This window comes from Pinus tabuliformis, chromosome X, assembly GCF_031772625.1.
Source record: "Pinus tabuliformis cultivar Carrire ecotype Pingquan chromosome X, CPIR1, whole genome shotgun sequence".
Classification (NCBI taxonomy): domain Eukaryota; kingdom Viridiplantae; phylum Streptophyta; class Pinopsida; order Pinales; family Pinaceae; genus Pinus; species Pinus tabuliformis.
In genome coordinates, this window is record NC_142308.1 from 470,473,845 (window position 1) to 470,501,606 (window position 27,762).

At 40.5% G+C, this 27,762-nt stretch overlaps 1 protein-coding gene across 1 annotated transcript in view; it reads right to left on the reverse strand.

Moving 5' to 3' along the window:
* Positions 1 to 27,762, reverse strand: part of LOC149140713 (uncharacterized) — a 75,521-nt gene that overhangs the window by 15,349 nt on the left and 32,410 nt on the right. The window lies entirely within an intron of this gene.

Here is a 27,762-nt window from a genome sequence, read left to right on the forward strand (position 1 = left end):
TGGTTGTTCCACCGCACTACCTGTATATGGGTATTGATAAACCAATAGGTGTTCTTTCGTCTTAGGTGTTCAATGTTCCCCCTCAATTTCCCCTTGCCCCTCAGTCATCAAGTTATGGCTACTAGCTTCCCCCTCTTGCCCCTGAATTGGATTCTTGATCTTGGGGGTATGGGTGCTAGCTTTAGAATGATATGGTCCCGAGATAGAAGAATCATAGGTTTCTACTTTTGCTATGGAAGTAACAAATTTTTGTGGCCCTATTTTCCTTGCATCCCTTTGAGAGTTAGATTGTTCTTTTTATGCCTTGGAGATTAGTTCTTGGATAAATGTTTTCCTTCCCAAATTTACACTCTTCCTTTCCTTTTTATGACTCGTTTTTCCTGTGATCAATTAGAGTGCAGGTAATTTTTGTATCTATATAATTCCTACAGTTGCACACATGGACCCCATGTGTATTAATTCACACCCTATGTGTATTAATTCACACCCTATGTGTATTAATTCACACCCTATGTGTATTAATTCACACCCTAAGTGTCTCAGTCTTCAACAGTGGTGAGCCCGCCTAGGTATGTTAGAGCGATGCGCAGGTTATTACTTCTCATCTTACTGCCCAGGGACTAAAGAGATGAATACATGCTAAACAAAACACCAAAATTCTCTAGGTTCCCTAGTGATCACAATGGTGAGCCCGCTCAGGTATGTTAGAGCGATGTGCATGTTCTTACCTCTCATCTCACCACCAAACAATTGTGGACTAGGAACACTCTGCATCAAACAAAAAACTTGGTCGACTGTATCGTTAATTTCCATCCCTGGAAATGGCGCCAAAATGTAGTGTTGTTTTAATCAATACTAATTGACCGAGAATGCAACATTTAATTGTCAACTCAGGGTAGGTCTTGATGTTTCAATGGAGTTCGTGCTTTCTCTGCCAATACACTACAACCAAGAATGAGAAAATGAATAAAACAGTAAAAGATGTCGCTGAACCAAATTTCCGAATCAAACCATTCATGTAGACATAAAAAAAACACTCTACAGAATTGAATCACACTTCACAACTATCAAATTAAAGGTGCGCCACACAGTGACTAATATCTACTCCAGCTGGTTACTACCATTTTGTTGATTAACTCAATGCAAAAACATAATGTAAATTGAAATAACAACGAATGTAACCCACAATTTGTACAACAAAAATAAGAAACCATAAATCAATTAGCTAAACTAGAATGTACACTACTTCTATCATTGCATTCCTTGCCAAAGAGGAGGTCCCTTCCTCCTTAGCAGGGTGCAGGAATAACACAAAAGTAATTAATGAATCAACTGAAGAGCAGCAACAACATCACCATGGAATTTTTATTAAAAACATAATTTTAGAGTTACAGAAGTAGAGTAGCATTACTTTTCTATGTGTCGTGTATTGTACATGGAAAATTGAGTTCCTTTATAGTTATTACATACCTGAAATTAGAAACAGATCAATCATGAAAATCACATGAGTCTCATGTTGATAAAAAATAAAAGTAGTTACAACCTATTTCTAAATACAAATATACATTAGTTAGGATTGCAACTGCTTGGGTCTGTTGCTTCCAAAATAAACAATTCCTACTTCCGACAGCTGTTATGTGGAATAGTACCTATATTTTCCAGCTTCATTGCAACAACATCCTATGAGTGAATAGCAGTTCAGGATGTTACATCAATCACTGGCAACAACACCCTTGGTGTAATAGGGTACCTTTGTATCAGCGCGTAGTGTAATAGCATCTTGTAACAACATCCAATGTGTAACAACAACCTATAACAACATCCAATGTGTAACATCATATAGTGTGTAACAACGAACTGTTCTACCCTTCTCTGTAGTTAATCAACGCTGCCTGTCTACTCCATAACCTTGTTCTTGTGAGCAACACCTAAAAAGGAGAAGAGCTTTCCAAAATACTTCTTCAATGCTCCCCCAGTTCACCACAAAAAAGGAATAAAGCATGGTATTACTCTGTAAAATACAGAAAAGTAACATGATTGTAGAATAGGTTATAAAGGTGAGAAAATAGGGGAATTAATCATGTAAAGTCATAGGCCTAGAGGATAAAAGGATCAAAACTGGGGAAAGAAGGTACATAAAATAGGTAAAAAGCCACACCCAATAGAGGTTTTGATCATAGATGATAGGTTGTTGTGGGCTGCAAGGATTCCCTAACCAATGACCAGAATTTAGTCCATGACCAATAGATAAAAGGTATGTTATGTCGCAGTTTGTGACCAGTATTAGATTAGTTAGTTTGCAGCCCATGGGAGACATTTGTTGGAGTTTCCTTGGACATGAAGGAACTCCAAATAGGTGTAGATCACATGGTGTATGGATGTATTAGGTAAGGACATATTATTGGAGCTTAGTTTTGTGAAATAGATCCTCTTTTGCAGAGCAAAGGGCATATTGGTGGAGTATCTGGCCAGCCATGTGTATGAGTCTACTAGGTGTGGGGATGCCCTAACTAGGTGTAGATGCTATAACATGGACTTGGTCCCTCGTGGATTGTTGGAGAGTAGCGTGAGATTAGACCAAGTGCAAATGAGATTGGGCACTTATGGTCTGTTGGAGGGTAGCATAATAGTGTCCAAATTGGATCCCGATGAGAAACACCATGATGGACAAAGGTAGTTGCGAGAGAGGCATTTGTTGAACTCAAGGGTTGACGAACTAGAGGACAGGTCGTGGAGCTTGATACTTTTGTGTGGAGAAGGACTTCTACAACAGATGACGGGTAGTCCTCCTATCCCTTGTTCATTGTAGGAGATGGAAATCTTGTAGTGATAGGTGGAAACACTCCATGCCCTATGTTGGTCTTCATCGACACAACATAGGAAGATCATAGTGGGTTGAAGTCCCTGTGTAGCTGAGGAGCAGAAGTGGGCAGATCAAGAGTTTTTCACAAGTGGAACTATGAACAACTAGACAGGAGTCTCGATGTGTTATGGCCTTGATTGATGAAGGCACAACTAGAGATAAGATTGTATAGTTGAGATTCAGTGGCCAAATGGACTTGGAGCATTGATAGAGGCAGGAGATACATATCGGGAGCCACAGGACTGTGTGGATAAGGGTGCGACCGAAAGGAGATGAGAGAGCATGTGACATCCAGATGATCAGAGTATCTTGTTGAGGGTATATTGGTCGTCGATGGACTGACACCAAGCCCCAACTTTGTATCTTGTATTAGTGGATGTATGAGGGCCATTATCCCTAGTACGAGAGCCCTAGACTGTTGTATTATACCAATTGGATTAATATAACGATGTTCGGTTGAAAACTATAAAAAAAATGTCTATATTGTGTGCATGTGTGATTTACTACTATTTTATTCTGTTGTGCAAAGTAGTTTATAGTTTATATTATTGGTTTGGTAGCATTGGTGATTTTAAGAGTCTAACCTAGACCCAAGGTCATGGAAATTCAATAGAGCCAAGGTGTCATATTCTTTCAACTCAAAGTTGAAGAGTTTGACCATCAGCTAAATAACTTCCAATTCTAAATGTAAGTCATGGAGATCTTTCAACATTTTTAATGCAACCTAAGAACTTGTAATTAAAACTATATGATGATGTGTCTCTTCACTTGCAGAAGAAACAAGTATGGAATAGGATTTGTTGTCATTTTTCTCCCAAATGGCTAGTTCTTTATTTCATGTGGGCTTGGTAGGTGCATTGTCATCTTGTCCTTCATATATATTTTTCCATACGTCATTAAAAATGAGTGTATGATTGATATTTTTTTTTCCATTCTTGGTAGTTATCCTTGCCATTTTATACTACACTAACAATGGAGATAAGAGAATACATTTTGATCTTTGAGTTGGAAATAGTTTGAAATTTCTACACCACCATTGAAGATGAGGGGCTTGAAAACAACACAAATTCTATGAATCCTCCTAAAATAAGCATACAATAAAAAATATGTCCTCTTCTTACTAGATAACCAAACCCAATTGAAAAATGCTTTCAAGACTTACATTTTTTGACAAATTATCACATTCGTGTCCTTTTTAAGTGATTTTGAGGTTGCTAGATTTCATGTAGATACCCACAATAAATGGTTCCAAATATAACATGCATCCAACTTCAACATAACTATAAGGCACCCTTGGGAAAATTTTGTGGACATATTCTCGTCTCTTTTCTTTAACTAGGGATACGTGCCCATGTAAAGGGCTCTTCATGAACCCTAGGAGGAGGTCTAGTAGGAGTTTGATTTTGTCTCTGTCATTCCCTTTCTCTCTACTGACTTATACAGGCCAAGTGCTTCATCAAACAAAAACAACAAATTGAGGACATTGTGCAGGGAATTGAGTAGAAGCTGGCTAAATTTTTCGTGGTAGAGAAGAGAATTCTTAGCTCGAGGAGGAAAATATCCCCACCACCATCACCAGGGTCTCTATCAAGGAATATATATAGGATAGTAAACAAAATAAAAATAGGATAATAAATAAAATAAATGCAAAATAATAAATTATGGGCCCTCAAACAAGCTAGGAAAAAGAGAGAGGACAAACAAAACACAACTAGGGTGTGACTAGGCCTAGATTCAAAGGGGCAAAAGAGAAATGAGGTTTGGGCCGAGGCATAGACAAGACAAAGGAGAAACATAGTAATTAAAGGTTGTGTCATGAAAAAAATGGAAAATGAAATGGTTTAGTGTAGGTATATGACCTGATAAGAAAGGATGGTAGGATTGTATAGAGAAAGTGATTATAGGAGTGAGAAATATGCCTAAATTTGTCTCTAATACCATGTCAGGTCAAGTTGAGTAAGTCCTAAACTTGGATTATTTTTAATTACTGTAAATATGTTTATATAACATTATAAATGTGACCCTTAAACTTCCAAGTTCACTTCCTATTATAACTACTCATTTTCCCTTATTCATATAATTACAAGATATTCATCAAATCCATAAGGATTAGGTTTCTAATAGAAATAATAAACTTTGTTATGTCCTTTTTCATTTTATTTATTACAATTTTTATTTATTTTTACTTTTTCTATAGCAATGGTGTTTTCCAATCAAGGCACTTCTACACAAATGCCCAACAGAAATAAGAAGCATGACTATTATCCTCTTTGGAGGCATGTAACAAAGGTTTCAATAATTTTTGGTGGTGTTTCATAGGAATGTATATGAAATTTGTTGTTGGTTTCAACCTTGTATGGTTAAATTTTGAAAACATATTCTTCATAGAAAAATAGAAAATATGCAATGGAACACACACACACATTAACACGAATACTTTACCCTAGAAACCCAAAACTAGGAATATATATATATATATATATATATATATATATATATATATATATATATATATATATATATATATATATATATATATAGATATATATATATATATATATATGATCTCTTTACAACTTTAGGATACAATACATATATCATACAACATCCATAAATCGGCAATCCATTAACCATAGATTAAAATACAACCATAGTTCCTTAAACATAATTACAAAACCATGGGTTAAACCACTATTCACCACAAAACCACTAAAAGTGAAAACCATGTGTTGAAAACTGCGAAAAACTGTCATGTAAAAAAAAAACCAGAAACAAAATATTTTTGGAGGCCCCCCATGAACCCCCCACAGTTCTTGACATAATGAATTGTGCATGGGGTTAGTTGTCCAAAGAATATAACACATACCAAACATTTTCTAACTTTCCAAATTTATGCTTCAATGATCCATATATTAAATATGAGGTATCTTTCGTTAAAAATTACATTGGAAAATTTATGCTGACGCTTTTCAAACCACTAGTGTGGTTCATCGCCAAAAAAAGATTTAGATATAGGCGTCAACTTAAATAGAGATAGAATCATTAAGAGATAACTAATTCTAACAGTTAGAATGAAACAATTAATTTTGAATAAAAAAAAATATTATTAAAAAGAGGAAGATTAGAATAATCAATTAGAAAGAGGATTACAGATCCCAAAAATAAATAAAATTAGGTCAAATTTACCAATGATGTATTAAAGGAATAAATGAAGGTCATAAATCAAGGTCAAGGTTAATTCAAAGTTACAAACTAATTGTTTTCTTTGCATATAGGGGGTCATAGAAATACATGATCGACAATCATGGGTAGTAATGACCAATGTTTATCTACACAAAGAGGACTTCTTACTGCTCACAGATTTTGTTAATGAATCTACAAAATTCTCAAAAGTTTCCACCTTTTCCAGTTGCACATTATTGTATTCAATAATACTTCTCACAAAGTGATAAAGAAAATCAATATTCTTTGTCTTGGAATGATAAATTGGGTTCTTAGCTAATAATATTGCACTCTTACTATCACAATCTATCATTATACCTTTTTATACCAATTAAATCCCTAAAAAAAATATTTGGAATCACATTTATTCCTTTCTTGCATTAGTGGTTGTCATGTATTTAGCTTCTATAGTTGAAAGTCCCACTGTAGACTATCTCTTGCTCAACCAACTTATTTTTCCTCCAAATAGGTTAAACACATACCCACTTTCATATCTTCTATTCAAGTACCCAATCTAGTTCTTCATCAACCAAATCATCTATGTCCAACACTCTATCCAATATTAGTCTTCCTTGATAGCATAATACATAACCAACATTGCCATGCAAATATCTGAAAACCCTCTTTATTGTTGTCCAATGCTCCTTCCTTGGTTTTGGCATATACCTACTCAATACCCCACTACATGTTCAATGTCTGATCTAGTACATAACATCTCATACATCAAAATACCAATTGTAATAGCATATGGAACATCTCCAACATACTTTTAAAAAAAATATTAGAGAATTAGACCTTCCTCTAGATTTGGATTTCCCACTTGAGGAGTTGTTTTTTATTTTCATTTTGAGTGTCCTCTTAGAGATAAGGCATATGTGCTTAGACTTTCCATATTTCTCTATCTCATCTCCTCGAATAACAAGGATGAGATGATTCCATCAAAACTTAAAGTAGTTGCATTAATACCTATGGAAACAACCAAACTATCCCATGAGTCTGGTATAGAACACAACAAACTAATACACTTATCTTGATCCAAAATCTTAATTTCAACATATAATAGTTGAATTACCACAATATTGAAAGCATTTATATTAGGGAAAATTTTAGCGGCTAATATTCGCCCATGGGCTAATTTTCTACACTTTTTCCAAAAAAAAGATTTGCTAATTTCCATTTTTTTGTAAAAATGATTCACCCAAATTTCATAGAATAAAATTATTTTACCCTAAAAATTTCCAATATATATACTATATACAAATATTATAAATTTGAATATTTTTACAAAAATATCTCCAAACATTTTATAGATTTCATATTATGGACTAGTGGGATTCGCCAACGTTTCTAAACTTTAAGACAAATTTCCATCGTTAAAATTTTCCCTGATTTATATGCTCTATCACCAAGTATCCATCCTTCATCCTTAGGTCATATAACTTCTTCCGCATGCACAATCTATTTACTAGGGACATAGACTACTAAAAATCTCCTAACTTGTTCCACAATTCCTTCACTATGGTTTCAACTTAAACATTTAGTAATATTTGATCCATAATAATACATTAATTTCCGTCCATCAAAATATCTTCCATTTTGAGCTTCCACAACTCAAAAAATTTCCTATTGAATTTCTTGATCTCCATATTTGAATTGATCACCATTTCCTTTCACCACAAGAATTGATATTGCACATCTTCCAATGTAATAAGGTTTTCCATAGGTCTAAACAAAACCCTTTAGCCACAATGGAATCCCCTTGAAGTAGGAATTGCTCTAATACTAAATTGTGGTTTTAACCCTGTATAGTTAACCGTTGCATAGAAATTCTGAATAAAAATGAAAATTATTCAATAGCACACGCATACACATTATCATAGAAATTTTACCCTAGAAACCCAAAACTAGGAAACTAGAAATATTTTTCAATATATTATCTCTTTATAATGTTATAATACAATATGTATATACCTTTTCATTCATAAATCTTCATTCCATTAACTTTGGATTAAAATACAATCGTAGTTCCTTAATCAGAATTACAAACCATGTGCTAAAACACCATGCACCACAAATGTAACACACCCCATATATGTGTGTGTGTGTGTACTTCATTATTATTATTAATTGGATCCTTTTTATGTGTGGGGTGTTCCACCATTCCTTGGGTTGCTTGGACTTGGTCATTCACATGCTGATTTCTGACACCCTACAATTGAGGTTGGGCTTATTGTCATCACTCTCCTATACATGTTTTAAATGTCTAAATCCAGTTGGATGCATTTAGGATACTGGGAAATGCTTATGGCTACTTGTTGCAAGTTGTAGTGTTAGATTTATGGGCTGCCTTGAATACCCAATCCTGATAAGGATGAAAACCCTAATTTCAAACTAGAATGTATGCATTGCCCCAAAACTTGAGTAGTGTTTGGAAAATATCTCTCAAATTATTGTCATTTTGTCTGGGCTTCTTCATATTTTGGTAGATAACATACCACTAGAAGTGACTATACCTAGGAAATTCGTATTTGTTGTAGCTATTGGTTGCTACTTAGTTTTCTAGGTGCTAAAACCATCATCTACATTTTTGGAAGATGATAGTGAAAAACCATATGGATAAGGTTTATCATCTCTGACCTATTGGAATTATGCACAGTATGTCATCTTATAGTTCAGACCTTAGAAATATTTCTATGGAAGGTTTGAAATTTTGTCAGATATCCTCTTTGTAATTAGAGCAAGAGTCTTATCTGAGTTGCTTGATTTTGTTGGAGGTTCCTTGATGGTTGAAATATTGACTCTTCCTATAAACTCTTTAGTTTAGAGGGCATGATTTCTCTCACTTTATTATGAGACTCATATCCTTACATAAATCTTGGAACCATGTTTAACAAATTTGGAGAGTTATAAGTTAGGAATTCCTCCAAGCGAGTTAGTGCGAGAGGACTATTAAGAGGGTAGTGAAACTGTGAACCTATGACAGAATCATCATTGTAGTGTTGATAGCTAGTAATTTAGTTGATCATCTAAATACTACCCCTAAATAAGTTCTATCTTATGGAAAAAAGGAGGTCCACTCTACATTTTTATGTTTAAGACATCATGCCTGTGAGAAAAGTTAACGAGTGTACACATATTTATGATAAATTTTACATAGAAACTTGTTGTTGTAGCAAATGCATAAGAGGTATTACACTAGATAATAGATTGAAAACATTTGTTTCAGAACATATAAATAAATGGCATTACCATTATAAGTTGTAAACCATGAAGTTCTCCACATGAAATAAAATTGAAAAGCACCAAGAAAAGTCAAGGTCTAAAAGGCGGTAACATGTTCATGAATCTTGCCAACATTCCAAGTTCCTAATGCTATAAATACCATATCATAAATTGATTGTCTATATATTCGTGCTTTTCATGGATAAACTTTTATGAGATTGATTATTCTCATATAAAGATCAGCCCATGCATATGAAGGTTACACAAAACATGCAAAATTATTCTGAAGCTACAATTATAGCCTAAAATATTATATACCTCAACTGTCTTTTGTAAAGCATAATGCAATCCACTTTCAATGTATTAACACGGAAACATCGAGGTTTGGATAGACCATTATTTTGATTCTCCATTAACAACAAGTTAGTGATAGTGATATTGTTGTTCCATTAGTTGAGCAATTCAATGATGATTATTTCTTTGGTGATCTTCAACTTAAAAACTTGTTGTTGTAGTAAGGCATTCTGCCTAGTAATGAAACCAGGCTGCACATTTTTGGTACCATCACATTGTACCCTATGTTAAACTAAATAGTGACACTCTACCCAACCACGAATGACATCAAATCTGGTAGTAATATGTCGGCGTTATGATGATATAATGCCCAATAATCAATACGTCCTACCTAGTGTTGTTTTTATACTATTATACGTGACATCATACACAATGACAACATATTGACATCATGCCCAATCATAAATACACAAGGGTAACATATTTAATTTACATATCATTAGTTGTAGCAACACTTCATGATGGAATAACACATAACAATTGCCCAAATATTATGGTGAGACAACACATGCTCAAGTTCTAGACAATCACACATAGGTTATAACAATACGTTATGATTGTGCAATATGACAATATATTTAGAAGTTGCATAATTGGTATATAGTCACAAATTTCTCTTACTTTTCTATGTAAGAAAGTTAAGTATAGTCACAGTTATTAACAAAAATATGTATGAGAAACTAACAACTGAAAATTCCTACGAACATCAGTAGGAAAACATATTTTATGCAAGAAAACATCAAAATAATAAACCACAGTCAATAGAGCTTTTACAAAGGAATGCCAAGGATTGAGTTACCACATTCAACATGCTCAGTTTCTTGCATGAACCAACAATATCACTCCAGATGTAATCAAAAGGGAATTTCCACAATGACACCAGTAAAAGATACCATGAGGTCTTTTAGAATTCCAAATAAAACTTAAGGAGGTATGAGACCTCCATAGAGATTGCATAATAGCAAGGAGATTTGTACATTATTTAATTGGGGAATGCATAACTATCAACTTGTGGAGTATAGTTATTTAACATATTTGTCTAACATTTAGTGTTCTATTTTGAATCCACATGCATGATTTCAGTTTTGTATCCATTATTCCACTCCTTAGACCATGCAAATTAGTAATTATACACAACACTAAACTCTTGAAACTGTGCATAAACATGCATGTGGTGTATAGGGAAAACATACATAGTGTTGTAGTCTAGAAACCATGCACAAGCAGGTGGATAGTCCAAACATATTTGGGATGTCAAAAGTAGTAAGGCTAATAAATGGTCATTGGTATAAGGTCAATAATTCTCCTCTCAACCATTGACAGACTGCCAACAATGCAGTTTCCACCCCTAGCTTATGTAGCATAACCTAATGAACAGACCATGGATTCCAGAGATCTATTCCGCCTCCACCCTACATATAGGTATTCAATTGTGTGTTGGAAATAATACTGAGAGGGGGGGGGTGAATCAGTATTATGTCATTAATGAAATTTTTCATTTCCATAATCAGATTCATATATGCTACTTCCACAACTTCTTATGATTAAGTTAATTGATCTTTAATGAGTGCATTAGAACATTATCAACCATATTATCAGTTAATAGATGCAGTAACATAGAGTAGATCATCACACATAAGGACAACACATGAACACCATGAAATAAGGTGGAAACCCAATGCGGGAGAAAACCACCTGCTGCAAGTCATCTCAATCTTCTTCTTAATAAGAAAATCCTTTTACAATATTTTGTACTGGTGTAGTCTTATACCAGTACGGGAGCTACAACCCCCTTTGCTCTTGTACTAGCCAATCCATTTACTAGTATGCAGGCTACTACCTGCTACAACGCTCCAAAGATTTCCTTTAGCTCTTGTACTAGCTTAGATACTAGTACGTAGGTGCTGACCTACAATCTTCTCTCCTCCAGGTACCACGTTTCATCAATTTTCAGACTGGATACACTGAATCACAACACATAATCTGAAAGGCCACATTTCATCCAATTTTCATATTGGGCCCAACAACATTGAAGCTCATAATCAAATAACCTTCTGAATTACCCAAGCACTAGATCAATACATATACAAGTGAGTCATCAATCAGATCTAGTCCATCAGATCACATAAAATAAGAACCTGATCCATTCATCCATCAATGTATAAACATTTAATCAATCACTGTTGTTATCAGAACTTAATACCAGAAACCAGACATCACTTCAAAACCCATAACACAACAATAAATAGGGGCAGCTAAATAGATTTCATGAGAAGTATGCAGCTTCACCCATATAACACCTGCGTAGAAGTACACACTGTTTCCAACTGCGTTCCTGCATACCCATGCACTGGGCCTTACAGACTTCCTGCGTACCTGCGCTCTGTGTCCAATGAACTGCCTGCGCACCTCCGCACCTGCAACGCTTCTGGGCCTGCGTATCGGCGCACTTGCAGCGCTTCTATGCCTGCGTATCTTCGCACTATTCTTTCACGGTACTTGCGTACCTGCGGGCATAGATAATTTCAAGACTTCAAGAATAACCCAGACTATCAGATCTATAGATCTGAGCATGCGCCGAGGAGATATCAACACATTGGTATATCCAACTTGTAATTCTCATGTTTCTCCTTGATATTGATTCAACTCTCTCTCACAAACCGATTACAAGAATTTCAGATCTAGCTTCTCTTAAGATCTTCTAATTTCACAAGTGTTTGGCCAAATGATCTCCTTTGCTTTATATAGGCAAGCTCTCCCTAAAATCATGGATCAATACCAAAACATGGGGCTCAATAATAATAATAATATAAATGATCCGGATTTAAACAGGAACGCAATAGATTACAGAGATAACCATAAATACAGAGATACAATAGCCATAAACACAGAGATGCAGCGGAAATAATGCTTCATTTCATTAATGGAAAATACTGACATATGCTTACAAACAGAAATGGCAATAAACTAGCTAGGGCGATGGTAGCTTATCTCTGAGAAGAGATGTGATGGCTACATGCCTCTGAACTGTTCTGAACTGTATTACAATGAGGCTCGAAGGCCTATTTATTGTTGAGAAACAATGGAAAAACCTTCACATACCGAAACCTAACCCTAGAAGATGAAACGCCAAATTGTGGGCCCCGTTTGGGTAAATTGGTACATCAATTTCCCGGGGTCGTAACTTTGGCATACGATCTCCGTTTGACGCGTACGATAGCTCGTTAGAAAGATCTATCCGAGTACTACCACTTTGGGAGGCAACATAGGGCTTGATTGCCCCAAAATTCCAAAAAAACGTCGTTTAGGGCCTCAAAACGGCTCCGGAAGTTCAGGACCCGAAAAACTGCTAAAAATAGTAAACTGTGCTACAATTAAGGAAACTGAAAATGCTGAAAAGAGATAGTTGTGAGGGTCCAAATGGGTTGTTGGGTGGCCACCAACATCCACCTGGATCATTCCTCCCCCCTTAGGAAGCAATGGTCCCCATTGCGTTGAGTTCCTCCATCTGCTGAACTTGTCCTGCAATCTCTGATGTGTTCAGTGATGGTGGGAAGCATGGTCGCCGCTGGTCCGCATTGAACATTTGGTGCAGGCGAAGGAATGGAGGAATGATGTGCTCCAAAGCATTGTTCCCCATAGCCTTGGTACTGCTGTAAGGACCATGTCGGAGTGGTCTGAGCTTCTGATGGGTTCTGGTAAGGCGTTCTTTCTGTAGATGCAACCAGACTTTGTTGCCCACTTGAAGCTTGTGTGGTATCCATGTGGATGAGGAGAAGTTGTTGCTGTGTTTTGTCATGACTGTATCCCTTTGCTGCTACTGCTGCATGGAGGAACCCTTTGCAGGGGTCATGGATGTAGCAACGATCTTCCCCTTATTTTGGGAGTGAACCAGACAGATGAATTTCCTGGTCTGTGATATGAGCTTGCTGCCTTTTTTGGTAGTGATCAAAGATGTGGTGGTAGGTGGGGCTACCTCCGGTATCCTGTATAATGAATCATTTAAAGAAATAATGACAGCACGAGGCCTTGACTCATACACAGCATGTCGCCTCCACAAGTATGGCTGGCCTAATAATAGGTCACAAACATCCAGAGGTGTAACATCACACAATACCTCGTCTATGAAGGGCTTGATGCTGTAGGGAAGGCGACATTGCTGGCGAACTTTGATATCTCGTCCTTCGTGAAGCCACCCGATACTGTACGGCTGTGGGTGCAGTGTAGTCGGTAGGCCCAACTGCTTCACGACCTCTGCTGAAACGAGGTTCCTTTGGCTGCCACTGTCGACAATGAATTGCAGCGGCGAACCCTTCACCCACATCTGTGAGTGGAAAAGACGCTCCCCTTCCTCTGGATTTTCGGGCTCATCTTTCTGGATCTTGGCAGTGGCAACAGTGGCGCTGGGATCCGCATCAATGATCTGCTTCCCTTTGCCATTCCCCTTGTCGGGTTCTGGCTCAGGGTCGGAACATGCATCTGATTCGGAAGCCTTCAACTCGGCCACCAACGACTGCTTGGTCCGACACTCACTTGTGTTATGAGTGGGACTCTTGTGGAACTCACACCACTTTCCTGTGTCCTTCTTCGGCTTCGTGGTGTGGTTCTTTTCTTGCGACTTCGACGGGTTGTCTTGGGCTGCCCCGCCTTGGCTTTGTCCTTTGGGCTTCGGATTTGCAGATCCAAAGTCTCGCTTCTTCTGTTTGAACTTTTGCTCGATTTTGACAGCGTATCGGTACGCTGTGCCGAGTGAGGAGATGTTCAAGAACACCATCTCTTCCTGGATGTATCTGTGTAGGCAGCCGCGGTATTTGAGTACCAGATGCAGCTCAGAATCTTTGATACCCAACTGTGTGCGAAGGGTATGAAAAATGTTTGTGAACTCCGGCACATCTTGGTCTCGTCCCTGCCGCAGTGTGGTCCATTTGATGTATTTGTCCTCATAGCTTCCGACAGGGTAATACTGCTCCTTGATGGCATCCCGGAAGTCATTCCAAGTGGGTGCGGTTGAAAATAGTGAGCCTGTAATTTCATCCTTCTGCTCGCAGTAGGTTTCCCACCAGTCCTTGACGTGGGGGGTTGCTTTGAGAAGAGCAAAAACAATCTTTTCCCGACTCGAAAATTCATGAACAGAAAAATAACCCTCTAGCAGATTTAACCATTTATCTACAGCATCGGCGTCTATCTGACCCTCGAATATGGGGATTTCAAAATTAACTTGTACCTTAAAGGGTGTGGCATTTCCAGAGGAGCTGCTGGAAGCCGATGCGTCGCCTCTGGGTAGCCGCTGAAGGATCTGCGCAAAGCTATCCATCATCGCGTTCCTTTTCCGCTCGAGCGCTTCTTCGAGCAAGATTTTGATAGGATCTCCTGCCCCCTCGTCTTTCTTCTCATCCGCCATGGGAGGCCGTCGGGATTTGCGAGGCTGGTCTTGCAAAGGTTCGACCAGTTCAAGCCCTAACTCCTTATAACCCGACCTCGTTGGGGACATGCAAAGAAAAACAGAGAAAAAGCAGACCGCTCTGATACCACTGATCCAGATTTAAACAGGAACGCAATAGATTACAGAGATAACCATAAATACAGAGATACAATAACCATAAACACAGAGATGCAGCGGAAATAATGCTTCATTTCATTAATGGAAAATACTGACATATGCTTACAAACAGAAATGGCAATAAACTAGCTAGGGCGATGGTAGCTTATCTCTGAGAAGAGATGTGATGGCTACATGCCTCTGAACTGTTCTGAACTGTATTACAATGAGGCTCGAAGGCCTATTTATTGTTGAGAAACAATGGAAAAACCTTCACATACCGAAACCTAACCCTAGAAGATGAAACGCCAAATTGTGGGCCCCGTTTGGGTAAATTGGTACATCAATTTCCCGGGGTCGTAACTTTGGCATACGATCTCCGTTTGACGCGTACGATAGCTCGTTAGAAAGATCTATCCGAGTACTACCACTCTGGGAGGCAACATAAGGCCCGGTTGCCCCAGAATTCCAAAAAAACGTCGTTTAGGGCCTCAAAACGGCTTCGGAAGTTTAGGACCCGAAAAACTGCTAAAAATAGTAAACTGTGCTACAATTAAGGAAACTGAAAATGCTGAAAAGAGATAGTTGTGAGGGTCCAAATGGCTTGTTGGGTGGCCACCAACATCCACCTGGATCATTCCTCCCCCCTTAGGAAGCAATGGTCCCCATTGCGTTGAGTTCCTCCATCTGCTGAACTTGTCCTGCAATCTCTGATGTGTTCAGTGATGGTGGGAAGCATGGTCGCCGCTGGTCCGCATTGAACATTTGGTGCAGGCGAAGGAATGGAGGAATGATGTGCTCCAAAGCATTGTTCCCCATAGCCTTGGTACTGCTGTAAGGACCATGTCGGAGTGGTCTGAGCTTCTGATGGGTTCTGGTAAGGCGTTCTTTCTGCAGATGCAACCAGACTTTGTTGCCCACTTGAAGCTTGTGTGGTATCCATGTGGATGAGGAGAAGTTGTTGCTGTGTTTTGTCATGACTGTATCCCTTTGCTGCTACTGCTGCATGGAAGAACCCTTTGCAGGGGTCATGGATGTAGCAACGATCTTCCCCTTATTTTGGGAGTGAACCAGACAGATGAATTTCCTGGTCTGTGATATGAGCTTGCTGCCTTTTTTGGTAGTGATCAAAGATGTGGTGGTAGGTGGGGCTACCTCCGGTATCCTGTATAATGAATCATTTAAAGAAATAATGACAGCACGAGGCCTTGACTCATACACAGCATGTCGCCTCCACAAGTATGGCTGGCCTAATAATACGTCACAAACATCCAGAGGTGTAACATCACACAATACCTCGTCTGTGAAGGGCTTGATGCTGTAGGGAAGGCGACATTGCTGGCGAACTTTGATATCTCGTCCTTCGTGAAGCCACCCGATACTGTACGGCTGTGGGTGCGGTGTAGTCGGTAGGCCCAACTGCTTCACGACCTCTGCTGAAACGAGGTTCTTTTGGCTGCCACTGTCGACAATGAATTGCAGCGGCGAACCCTTCACCCACATCTGTGAGTGGAAAAGACGCTCCCCTTCCTCTGGATTTTCGGGCTCATCTTTCTGGATCTTGGCAGTGGCAACAGTGGCGCTGGGATCCGCATCAATGATCTGCTTCCCTTTGCCATTCCCCTTGTCGGGTTCTGGCTCAGGGTCGGAACATGCATCTGATTCGGAAGCCTTCAACTCGGCCACCAACGACTGCTTGGTCCGACACTCACTTGTGTTATGAGTGGGACTCTTGTGGAACTCACACCACTTTCCTGTGTCCTTCTTCGGCTTCGTGGTGTGGTTCTTTTCTTGCGACTTCGGCGGGTTGTCTTGGGCTGCCCTGCCTTGGCTTTGTCCTTTGGGCTTCGGATTTGCAGATCCAAAGTCTCGCTTCTTCTGTTTGAACTTTTGCTCGATTTTGACAGCGTATCGGTACGCTGTGCCGAGTGAGGAGATGTTCAAGAACACCATCTCTTCCTGGATGTATCTGTGTAGGCAGCCGCGGTATTTGAGTACCAGATGCAGCTCAGAATCTTTGATACCCAACTGTGTGCGAAGGGTATGAAAAATGTTTGTGAACTCCGGCACATCTTGGTCTCGTCCCTGCCGCAGTGTGGTCCATTTGATGTATTTGTCCTCATAGCTTCCGACAGGGTAATACTGCTCCTTGATGGCATCCCGGAAGTCATTCCAAGTGGGTGCGACTGAAAATAGTGAGCCTGTAATTTCATCCTTCTACTCGCAGTAGGTTTCCCACCAGTCCTTGACGTGGGGGGCTGCTTTGAGAAGAGCAAAAACAATCTTTTCCCGACTCGAAAATTTATGAACAGAAAAATAACCCTCTAGCAGATTTAACAATTTATCTACAGCATCGACGTCTATCTGACCCTCGAATATGGGGATTTCAAAATTAACTTGTACCTTAAAGGGTGTGGCGTTTCCAGAGGAGCTGCTGGAAGCCGATGCGTCGCCTCTGGGTAGTCGCTGAAGGATCTGCGCAAAGCTATCCATCATCGCGTTCCTTTGTTGCTCGAGCGCTTCTTCGAGCAAGATTTTGATAGGATCTCCTGCCCCCTCGTCTTTCTTCTCATCCGCCATGGGAGGCCGTCGGGATTTGCGAGGCTGGTCTTGCAAAGGTTCGACCAGTTCAAGCCCTAACTCCTTATATCCCGACCTCGTTGGGGACATGCAAAGAAAAACAGAGAAAAAGCAGACCGCTCTGATACCACTGATCCGGATTTAAACAGGAACGCAATAGATTACAGAGATAACCATAAATACAGAGATACAATAACCATAAACACAGAGATGCAGCGGAAATAATGCTTCATTTCATTAATGGAAAATACTGACATATGCTTACAAACAGAAATGGCAATAAACTAGCTAGGGCGATGGTAGCTTATCTCTGAGAAGAGATGTGATGGCTACATGCCTCTGAACTGTTCTGAACTGTATTACAATGAGGCTCGAAGGCCTATTTATTGTTGAGAAACAATGGAAAAACCTTCACATACCGAAACCTAACCCTAGAAGATGAAACGCCAAATTGTGGGCCCCATTTGGATAAATTGGTACATCAATTTCCCGGGGTCGTAACTTTGGCATACGATCTCCGTTTGACGCGTACGATAGCTCGTTAGAAAGATCTATCCGAGTTCTACCACTTTGGGAGGCAACATAGGGCTCGGTTGCCCTAGAATTCCAAAAAAACGTCGTTTAGGGCCTCAAAACGGCTTCGGAAGTTTAGGACCCGAAAAACTGCTAAAAATAGTAAACTGTGCTACAATTAAGGAAACTGAAAATGCTGAAAAGAGATAGTTGTGAGGGTCCAAATGGCTTGTTGGGTGGCCACCAACATCCACCTAGATCATTCCTCCCCCCTTAGGAAGCAATGGTCCCCATTGCGTTGAGTTCCTCCATCTGCTGAACTTGTCCTGCAATCTCTGATGTGTTCAGTGATGGTGGGAAGCATGGTCGCCGCTGGTCCGCATTGAACATTTGGTGCAGGCGAAGGAATGGAGGAATGATGTGCTCCAAAGCATTGTTCCCCATAGCCTTGGTACTGCTGTAAGGACCATGTCGGAGTGGTCTGAGCTTCTGATGGGTTCTGGTAAGGCGTTCTTTCTGCAGATGCAACCAGACTTTGTTGCCCACTTGAAGCTTGTGTGGTATCCATGTGGATGAGGAGAAGTTGTTGCTGTGTTTTGTCATGACTGTATCCCTTTGCTGCTACTGCTGCATGGAGGAACCCTTTGCAGGGGTCATGGATGTAGCAACGATCTTCCCCTTATTTTGGGAGTGAACCAGACAGATGAATTTCCTGGTCTGTGATATGAGCTTGCTGCCTTTTTTGGTAGTGATCAAAGATGTGGTGGTAGGTGGGGCTACCTCTGGTATCCTGTATAATGAATCATTTAAAGAAATAATGACAGCACGAGGCCTTGACTCATACACAGCATGTCGCCTCCACAAGTATGGCTGGCCTAATAATACGTCACAAACATCCAGAGGTGTAACATCACACAATACCTCGTCTGTGAAGGGCTTTATGCTGTAGGGAAGGCGACATTGCTGGCGAACTTTGATATCTCGTCCTTCGTGAAGCCACCCGATACTGTACGGCTGTGGGTGCGGTGTAGTCGGTAGGCCCAACTGCTTCACGACCTCTGCTGAAACGAGGTTCTTTTGGTTGCCACTGTCGACAATGAATTGCAGCGGCGAACGCTTCACCCACATCTGTGAGTGGAAAAGACGCTCCCCTTCCCCTGGATTTTCGGCCTCATCTTTCTGGATCTTGGCAGTGGCAACAGTGGCGCTGGGATCCGCATCAATGATCTGCTTCCCTTTGCCATTCCCCTTGTCGGGTTCTGGCTCAGGGTCGGAACATGCATCTGATTCGGAAGCCTTCAACTCGGCCACCAACGACTGCTTGGTCCGACACTCACTTGTGTTATGAGTGGGACTCTTGTGGAACTCACACCACTTTCCTGTGTCCTTCTTCGGCTTCGTGGTGTTGTTCTTTTCTTGCGACTTCGGCGGGTTGTCTTGGGCTGCCCCGCCTTGGCTTTGTCCTTTGGGCTTCGGATTTGCAGATCCAAAGTCTCGCTTCTTCTGTTTGAACTTTTGCTCGATTTTGACAGCGTATCGGTACGCTGTGCCGAGTGAGGAGATGTTCAAGAACACCATCTCTTCCTGGATGTATCTGTGTAGGCAGCCGCGGTATTTGAGTACCAGATGCAGCTCAGAATCTTTGATACCCAACTGTGTGCGAAGGGTATGAAAAATGTTTGTGAACTCCGGCACATCTTGGTCTCATCCCTGCCGCAGTGTGGTCCATTTGATGTATTTGTCCTCATAGCTTCCGACAGGGTAATACTGCTCCTTGATGGCATCCCGGAAGTCATTCCAAGTGGGTGCGGCTGAAAATAGTGAGCCTGTAATTTCATCCTTCTGCTCGCAGTAGGTTTCCCACCAGTCCTTGACATGGGGGGCTGCTTTGAGAAGAGCAAAAACAATCTTTTCCCGACTCGAAAATTCATGAACAGAAAAATAACCCTCTAGCAGATTTAACCATTTATCTACAGCATCGGCGTCTATCTGACCCTCGAATATGGGGATTTCAAAATTAACTTGTACCTTAAAGGGTGTGGCGTTTCCAGAGGAGCTGCTGGAAGCCGATGCGTCGCCTCTGGGTAGCCGCTAAAGGATCTGCGCAAAGCTATCCATCATCGCGTTCCTTTGCCGCTCGAGCGCTTCTTCGAGCAAGATTTTGATAGGATCTCCTGCCCCCTCGTCTTTCTTCTCATCCGCCATGGGAGGCCGTCGGGATTTGCGAGGCTGGTCTTGCAAAGGTTCGACCAGTTCAAACCCTAACTCCTTATATCCCGACCTCGTTGGGGACATGCAAAGAAAAACAGAGAAAAAGCAGACCGCTCTGATACCACTGATCCGGATTTAAATGGGAACGCAATAGATTACAGAGATAACCATAAATACAGAGATGCAATAACCATAAACACAGAGATGCAGCGGAAATAATGCTTCATTTTATTAATGGAAAATACTGACATATGCTTACAAACAGAAATGGCAATAAACTAGCTAGGGCGATGGTAGCTTATCTCTGAGAAGAGATGTGATGGCTACATGCCTCTGAACTGTTCTGAACTGTATTACAATGAGGCTCGAAGGCCTATTTATTGTTGAGAAACAATGGAAAACCCTTCACATACCGAAACCTAACCCTAGAAGATGAAACGCCAAATTGTGGGCCCCGTTTGGGTAAATTGGTACATCAATTTCCCGGGGTCGTAACTTTGGCATACGATCCCCGTTTGACGCGTACGATAGCTCGTTAGAAAGATCTATCCGAGTACTACCACTTTGGGAGGCAACATGGGGCTCAGTTGCCCCAGAATTCCAAAAAAACGTCGTTTAGGGCCTCAAAACGGCTCCGGAAGTTCAGGACCCGAAAAACTGCTAAAAATAGTAAACTGTGCTACAATTAAGGAAACTGAAAATGCTGAAAAGAGATAGTTGTGAGGGTCCAAATGGGTTGTTGGGTGGCCACCAACATCCACCTGGATCATTCCTCCCCCCTTAGGAAGCAATGGTCCCCATTGCGTTGAGTTCCTCCATCTGCTGAACTTGTCCTGCAATCTCTGATGTGTTCAGTGATGGTGGGAAGCATGGTCGCCGCTGGTCCACATTGAACATTTGGTGCAGGTGAAGGAATGGAGGAATGATGTGCTCCAAAGCATTGTTCCCCATAGCCTTGGTACTGCTGTAAGGACCATGTCGGAGTGGTCTGAGCTTCTGATGGGTTCTGGTAAGGCGTTCTTTCTGCAGATGCAACCAGACTTTGTTGCCCACTTGAAGCTTGTGTGGTATCCATGTGGATGAGGAGAAGTTGTTGCTGTGTTTTGTCATGACTGTATCCCTTTGCTGCTACTGCTGCATGGAGGAACCCTTTGCAGGGGTCATGGATGTAGCAACGATCTTCCCCTTATTTTGGGAGTGAACCAGACAGATGAATTTCCTGGTCTGTGATATGAGCTTGCTGCCTTTTTTGGTAGTGATCAAAGATGTGGTGGTAGGTGGGGCTACCTCCGGTATCCTGTATAATGAATCATTTAAAGAAATAATGACAGCACGAGGCCTTGACTCATACACAGCATGTCGCCTCCACAAGTATGGCTGGCCTAATAATACGTCACAAACATCCAGAGGTGTAACATCACACAATACCTCGTCTGTGAAGGGCTTGATGCTGTAGGGAGGGCGACATTGCTGGCGAACTTTGATATCTCGTCCTTCGTGAAGCCACCCGATACTGTACGGCTGTGGGTGCGGTGTAGTCGGTAGGCCCAACTGCTTCACGACCTCTGCTGAAACGAGGTTCTTTTGGCTGCCACTGTCGACAATGAATTGCAGCGGCGAACCCTTCACCCACATCTGTGGGTGGAAAAGACGCTCCCCTTCCTCTAGATTTTCGGGCTCATCTTTCTGGATCTTGGCAGTGGCAACAGTGGCGCTGGGATCCGCATCAATGATCTGCTTCCCTTTGCCATTCCCCTTGTCGGGTTCTGGCTCAGGGTCGGAACATGCATCTGATTCGGAAGCCTTCAACTCGGCCACCAACGACTGCTTGGTCCGACACTCACTTGTGTTATGAGTGGGACTCTTGTGGAACTCACACCACTTTCCTGTGTCCTTCTTCAGCTTCGTGGTGTGGTTCTTTTCTTGCGACTTCGGCGGGTTGTCTTGGGCTGCCCCGCCTTGGCTTTGTCCTTTGGGCTTCGGATTTGCAGATCCAAAGTCTCGCTTCTTCTGTTTGAACTTTTGCTCAATTTTGATAGCGTATCGGTACGCTGTGCCGAGTGAGGAGATGTTCAAGAACACCATCTCTTCCTGGATGTATCTGTGTAGGCAGCCGCGGTATTTGAGTACCAGATGCAGCTCAGAATCTTTGATACCCAACTGTGTGCGAAGGGTATGAAAAATGTTTGTGAACTCCGGCACATCTTGGTCTCGTCCCTGCTGCAGTGTGGTCCATTTGATGTATTTGTCCTCATAGCTTCCGACAGGGTAATACTGCTCCTTGATGGCATCCCGGAAGTCATTCCAAGTGGGTGCGGCTGAAAATAGTGAGCCTGTAATTTTATCCTTCTGCTCGCAGTAGGTTTCCCACCAGTCCTTGACGTGGGGGGCTGCTTTGAGAAGAGCAAAAACAATCTTTTCCCGACTCGAAAATTCATGAACAGAAAAATAACCCTCTAGCAGATTTAACCATTTATCTACAGCATCGGCGTCTATCTGACCCTCGAATATGGGGATTTCAAAATTAACTTGTACCTTAAAGGGTGTGGCGTTTCCAGAGGAGCTGCTGGAAGCCGATGCGTCGCCTCTGGGTAGCCGCTGAAGGATCTGCGCAAAGCTATCCATCATCGCGTTCCTTTGCCGCTCGAGCGCTTCTTCGAGCAAGATTTTGATAGGATCTCCTGCCCCCTCGTCTTTCTTCTCATCCGCCATGGGAGGCCGTCAGGATTTGCGAGGCTGGTCTTGCAAAGGTTCGACCAGTTCAAGCCCTAACTCCTTATATCCCGACCTTGTTGGGGACATGCAAAGAAAAACAGAGAAAAAGCAAACCGCTCTGATACCACTGATCCAGATTTAAACAGGAACGCAATAGATTACAGAGATAACCATAAATACAGAGATACAATAACCATAAACACAGAGATGCAGCGGAAATAATGCTTCATTTCATTAATGGAAAATACTGACATATGCTTACAAACAGAAATGGCAATAAACTAGCTAGGGCGATGGTAGCTTATCTCTGAGAAGAGATGTGATGGCTACATGCCTCTGAACTATTCTGAACTGTATTACAATGAGGCTCGAAGGCCTATTTATTGTTGAGAAACAATGGAAAAACCTTCACATACCGAAACCTAACCCTAGAAGATGAAACGCCAAATTGTGGGCCCCGTTTGGGTAAATTGGTACATCAATTTCCCGGGGTCGTAACTTTGGCATACGATCCCCGTTTGACACGTACGATAGCTCGTTAGAAAGATCTATCCGAGTACTACCAGAATTCCAAAAAAATGTCGTTTAGGGCCTCAAAACGGCTCCGGAAGTTCAGGACCCGAAAAACTGCTAAAAATAGTAAACTGTGCTACAATTAAGGAAACTGAAAATGCTGAAAAGAGATAGTTGTGAGGGTCCAAATGGGTTGGTGGGTGGCCACCAACATCCACCTGGATCAATAAAACAATACCACGGGCCAAAACCATAGAATCAAGAACGGCGGGCTAAATACCACAGGCCAAACATAAGAAAGCCCACGTGAGCGCGCTTCTCTGCATTGAAGTGAGTGAACTGGGGTCCGCACCTTTTACATGGTGTACCTGCGGGTATGTACGCACTTTATGTATGACATGCCTGCAGGTCTGCGCATTTTGTACTGTGTACCTGCGTACCCCTTATTTTCTTCAATATTTGAGAGCTAATCATCAATCTCTGCTACTGTCCCGAAGTACTGTGATCTATCACCTGTATGGGTTGCCATCAAGGACAATATTTTATCCATAATGCCAACAATCTTCCCCTTTGGACTTGATGGAAAAGCTTACTAAGAACTTGCCATTTGATTCTTTTGAACTGTCCTTCTTCTATAGATTCATCTGAATGTATATAAGTGAGATGTTCTTCTATGAGTGGTTTGCCATCAAGTACAACACATACATCATAATGCCAACAATCTCCCCCTTTGGACTTGATGGCAACAACACCAAATCACTCTCCCCCTTTGACATCAAGGGCAAAGGGTTATGCTCCCCCTAAGAACATGCTCCCCCTGACGATAAACTAGATCTACTGAAATTTCTGAATGAGCTCCCCCTTTGTATATGCCATGGTGCACCAATCTGATAATGCTCTTTCTGAGAACAAGCTGAAATGTCTGCTTTGCTATATAGTGTTGTTCATGCTCAAGCTCCCCCTGACTGTAAGCAAGGTCTGCAAAAAGATTTTCTACAAGAAGAACATGACTCTATATATCATAAAAGACCTTCCTATCACCAAAGACTCATACATACATCTATCTCCCATCATAATGGTGATATACCAAAAGTTTACATATGATAACATAAAAGAATAACATCATTCATCCCAGGCATAGTGAGGAAACCAACATAGGTCGTTACATGACCTGAAGAGATGACTACAATAGATAGAGACATACTATTACATCATGAGTCGTGATATGATATTTATAACAGAGACCAATCACCTAAGATAAACATCAGCAACAACACTGTATGATCTGCTCCATAGTATCTGTCAACAGCAACTAGATCAGCAACTTGCATTAGTGCATGAATCATCAAGGTATGTCTGCATCAACTCATTCATAGCCATTATGAACCAAGTATCATCAATCTGCATTAATCATCATATGTATGAAACAATCCTATCATCATAAGAGCTCACAAGGCAACTTTGAATAATCATCCCTGTATCCAGCCAACAATCCTCATCCATTCATGCATCATAACTATAATATATGATCTTTATGCATATGTCAACAACAACATATGAGTGACTCATAAGAAGATGTGAATTCGAGCTAAGTGCTTCTCCTTATCCTCATGAAAGTTACCATGTAAGCACCATTAGAGAATCAACCACAAATTTGATCCAAGAACCATGTGAACAACTCATATCAAGATGAATAATTTATCTATGTAAGAATCATCACCAAGGACTATTAACCATAATGCCAACAATGCATTAAGAGCATATGCTCCCCCTAAACCTGTGCCATCTGTCAGATCTGATCATGCATATTAATAAGAAGTATCAAGACATCAACAATATCAAGTTAGAACCAAAATACTTCTAACCATCATATCCACACATCATTAGCAAAATGCAACCATTAAAACTGATCCTTTTCTTGAATCTGTCCCTACTGCCTTTCTTCAAAAAATCATATACGCGATTGTGCAGTATCCAACTCGCGTATATACGCGACTTCCCCTTATGAAGTTTGCATATGAGATTCAAGACACTGAAGTTTTGTACTTTCAGCTCCCTCTGATTCTGGTATGTCTGTATGTTGTGAAGTGCCGCCTTTTTCTGACTATACTTCCTTTTTCCTCCATATCTTCAAGCGTGATGATGACATTTTCTCCTTTTGATATGGTGCCCACACTTTGTTCCTGCATTTCTTGGCTATATGTCCAAGTTTGTTACATGCATAACATCTTACATGTTTCATATACCTTTTGTAGCAATCAGCAGCTTTGTGACCATACATATTGCAAGCAAAGCAATATCCATTAAAGTACCTTGAATGTGATGATCTTTCTGCATAATGGTCTTGAACCCTTCTTCTTCTACATCTAGCTGCAACATGTCCAAGATTATGACATACACAACATTCAATGTTATTCATAGGAGGAGTAAAGGATTTTCTTTGAGGAATCTCTTTCCTTGGTTGATGATGAGATTGATCTTTCATTTCTTCGTTGATCACTTTAGATTTCTCTTTAGAGTTCCTTGCCTCACCTTGTGAACTAGATTCACCTTCAACAGATTTATGGAAACCAAGACTAGTTTTGATAGTAGGAGACCTTTGACTACTAAGAATATCATCCAAGACTTTAGAACTATCTCGAAATCATAAAAGCTTATCCTTTTCTTCTAATTTACCTTTCAAGATATTTACCTCAACCTGAAGCTATTCTTCCTTTTCAAGAGATTTCCTTTTCAAATATTCTTCATCTTTCCTTCCTTCTTCCATTTGTTCCCTTAGTTTGAGAATCTCCTTTTCTTGTTCTTCATTCAGATCCTGCTGCATTTGACGAACTTTGAAGGCACTTTCCAACTGGGATTTTAAGCTGATGACTTCGTTGTCTTGTTTTTCAATTGCTTGGTGTAGATATTCATTCTGCTTCTTTGATTCTTCAAGATCTTCCTTTAGTGAGAGGATTGTAGCTTCAATATTTTCATAGTAGCTGGATCTATCTATGAGTTTCTTGATGGTTGTGCTTCTTTTATTGACTTTTTTTCTTAATGATGTCATTTCATGCTGCAATTTTTGACATTGGTCTTCCTTGTCCTTGAGTAGTTTTCTTACCTTGTTTCCTTCTTCTAGTTGGGCCTTTAGTTTGGTAGCTGCTTCTTTGAAGTCACATTCCCTTTTGTTTAATAGATCTTGTTGATCTCTGATTTTGTCTGTCAGCCTTTTAAATTCTGCCTCTATTTGATATCTTTCTTGTTCACCCATAAGAGCAAATTCAGTAGTTTCGCTATCACTTTCATCTCTTCCAAAAGGAAAGATAGCTGGAACATCAGAGGATAATATATTCATACCTGATAATGAATTTGAGTCTGATTCTGAATCTGAAGAGCTTCTTATACCTAATCCCCAATCATAGTTCTTTTGAGATGTCTTCTTCTTCTTATGAGCTTTCTTCTTAAGCTTCTTTCCCATTGTTCTATGGTTCTCCTTCAAGCGATCAAGCTTCTACCAAAGGACCTGCTCTGATACCAATTGTTGGAAATAATACTGAGAGGGGGGGGGGGTGAATCAGTATTATGTCATTAATAAAACTTTTTCATTTCCATAATCAGATTCATATATGATACTTCCACAACTTCTTATGATTAAGTTAATTGATCTTCAATGAGTGCATTAGAACATTATCAACCATATTATCAGTTAATAGATGCAATAACATAGAGTAGATCATCACACATAAGGCACACACATGAACACCATGATATAAGGTGGAAACCCAATGCGGGAGAAAACCACCTGTTGCAAGTCATCTCAATCTTCTTCTTAATAAGAAAATCCGTTTACAATATTTTGTACTGGTGCAGTCTTATACCAGTACGGGAGCTACAACCCCCTTTGCTCTTGTACTAGCTGATCCATTTACTAGTACGCAGGCTACTACTTGCTACAATTCTCCAAAGATTTCCTTTAGCTCTTGTACTAGCTTAGATACTAGTACGTAGGTGCTGACATACAATCTTCTCTCCTCCAGGTACCACGTTT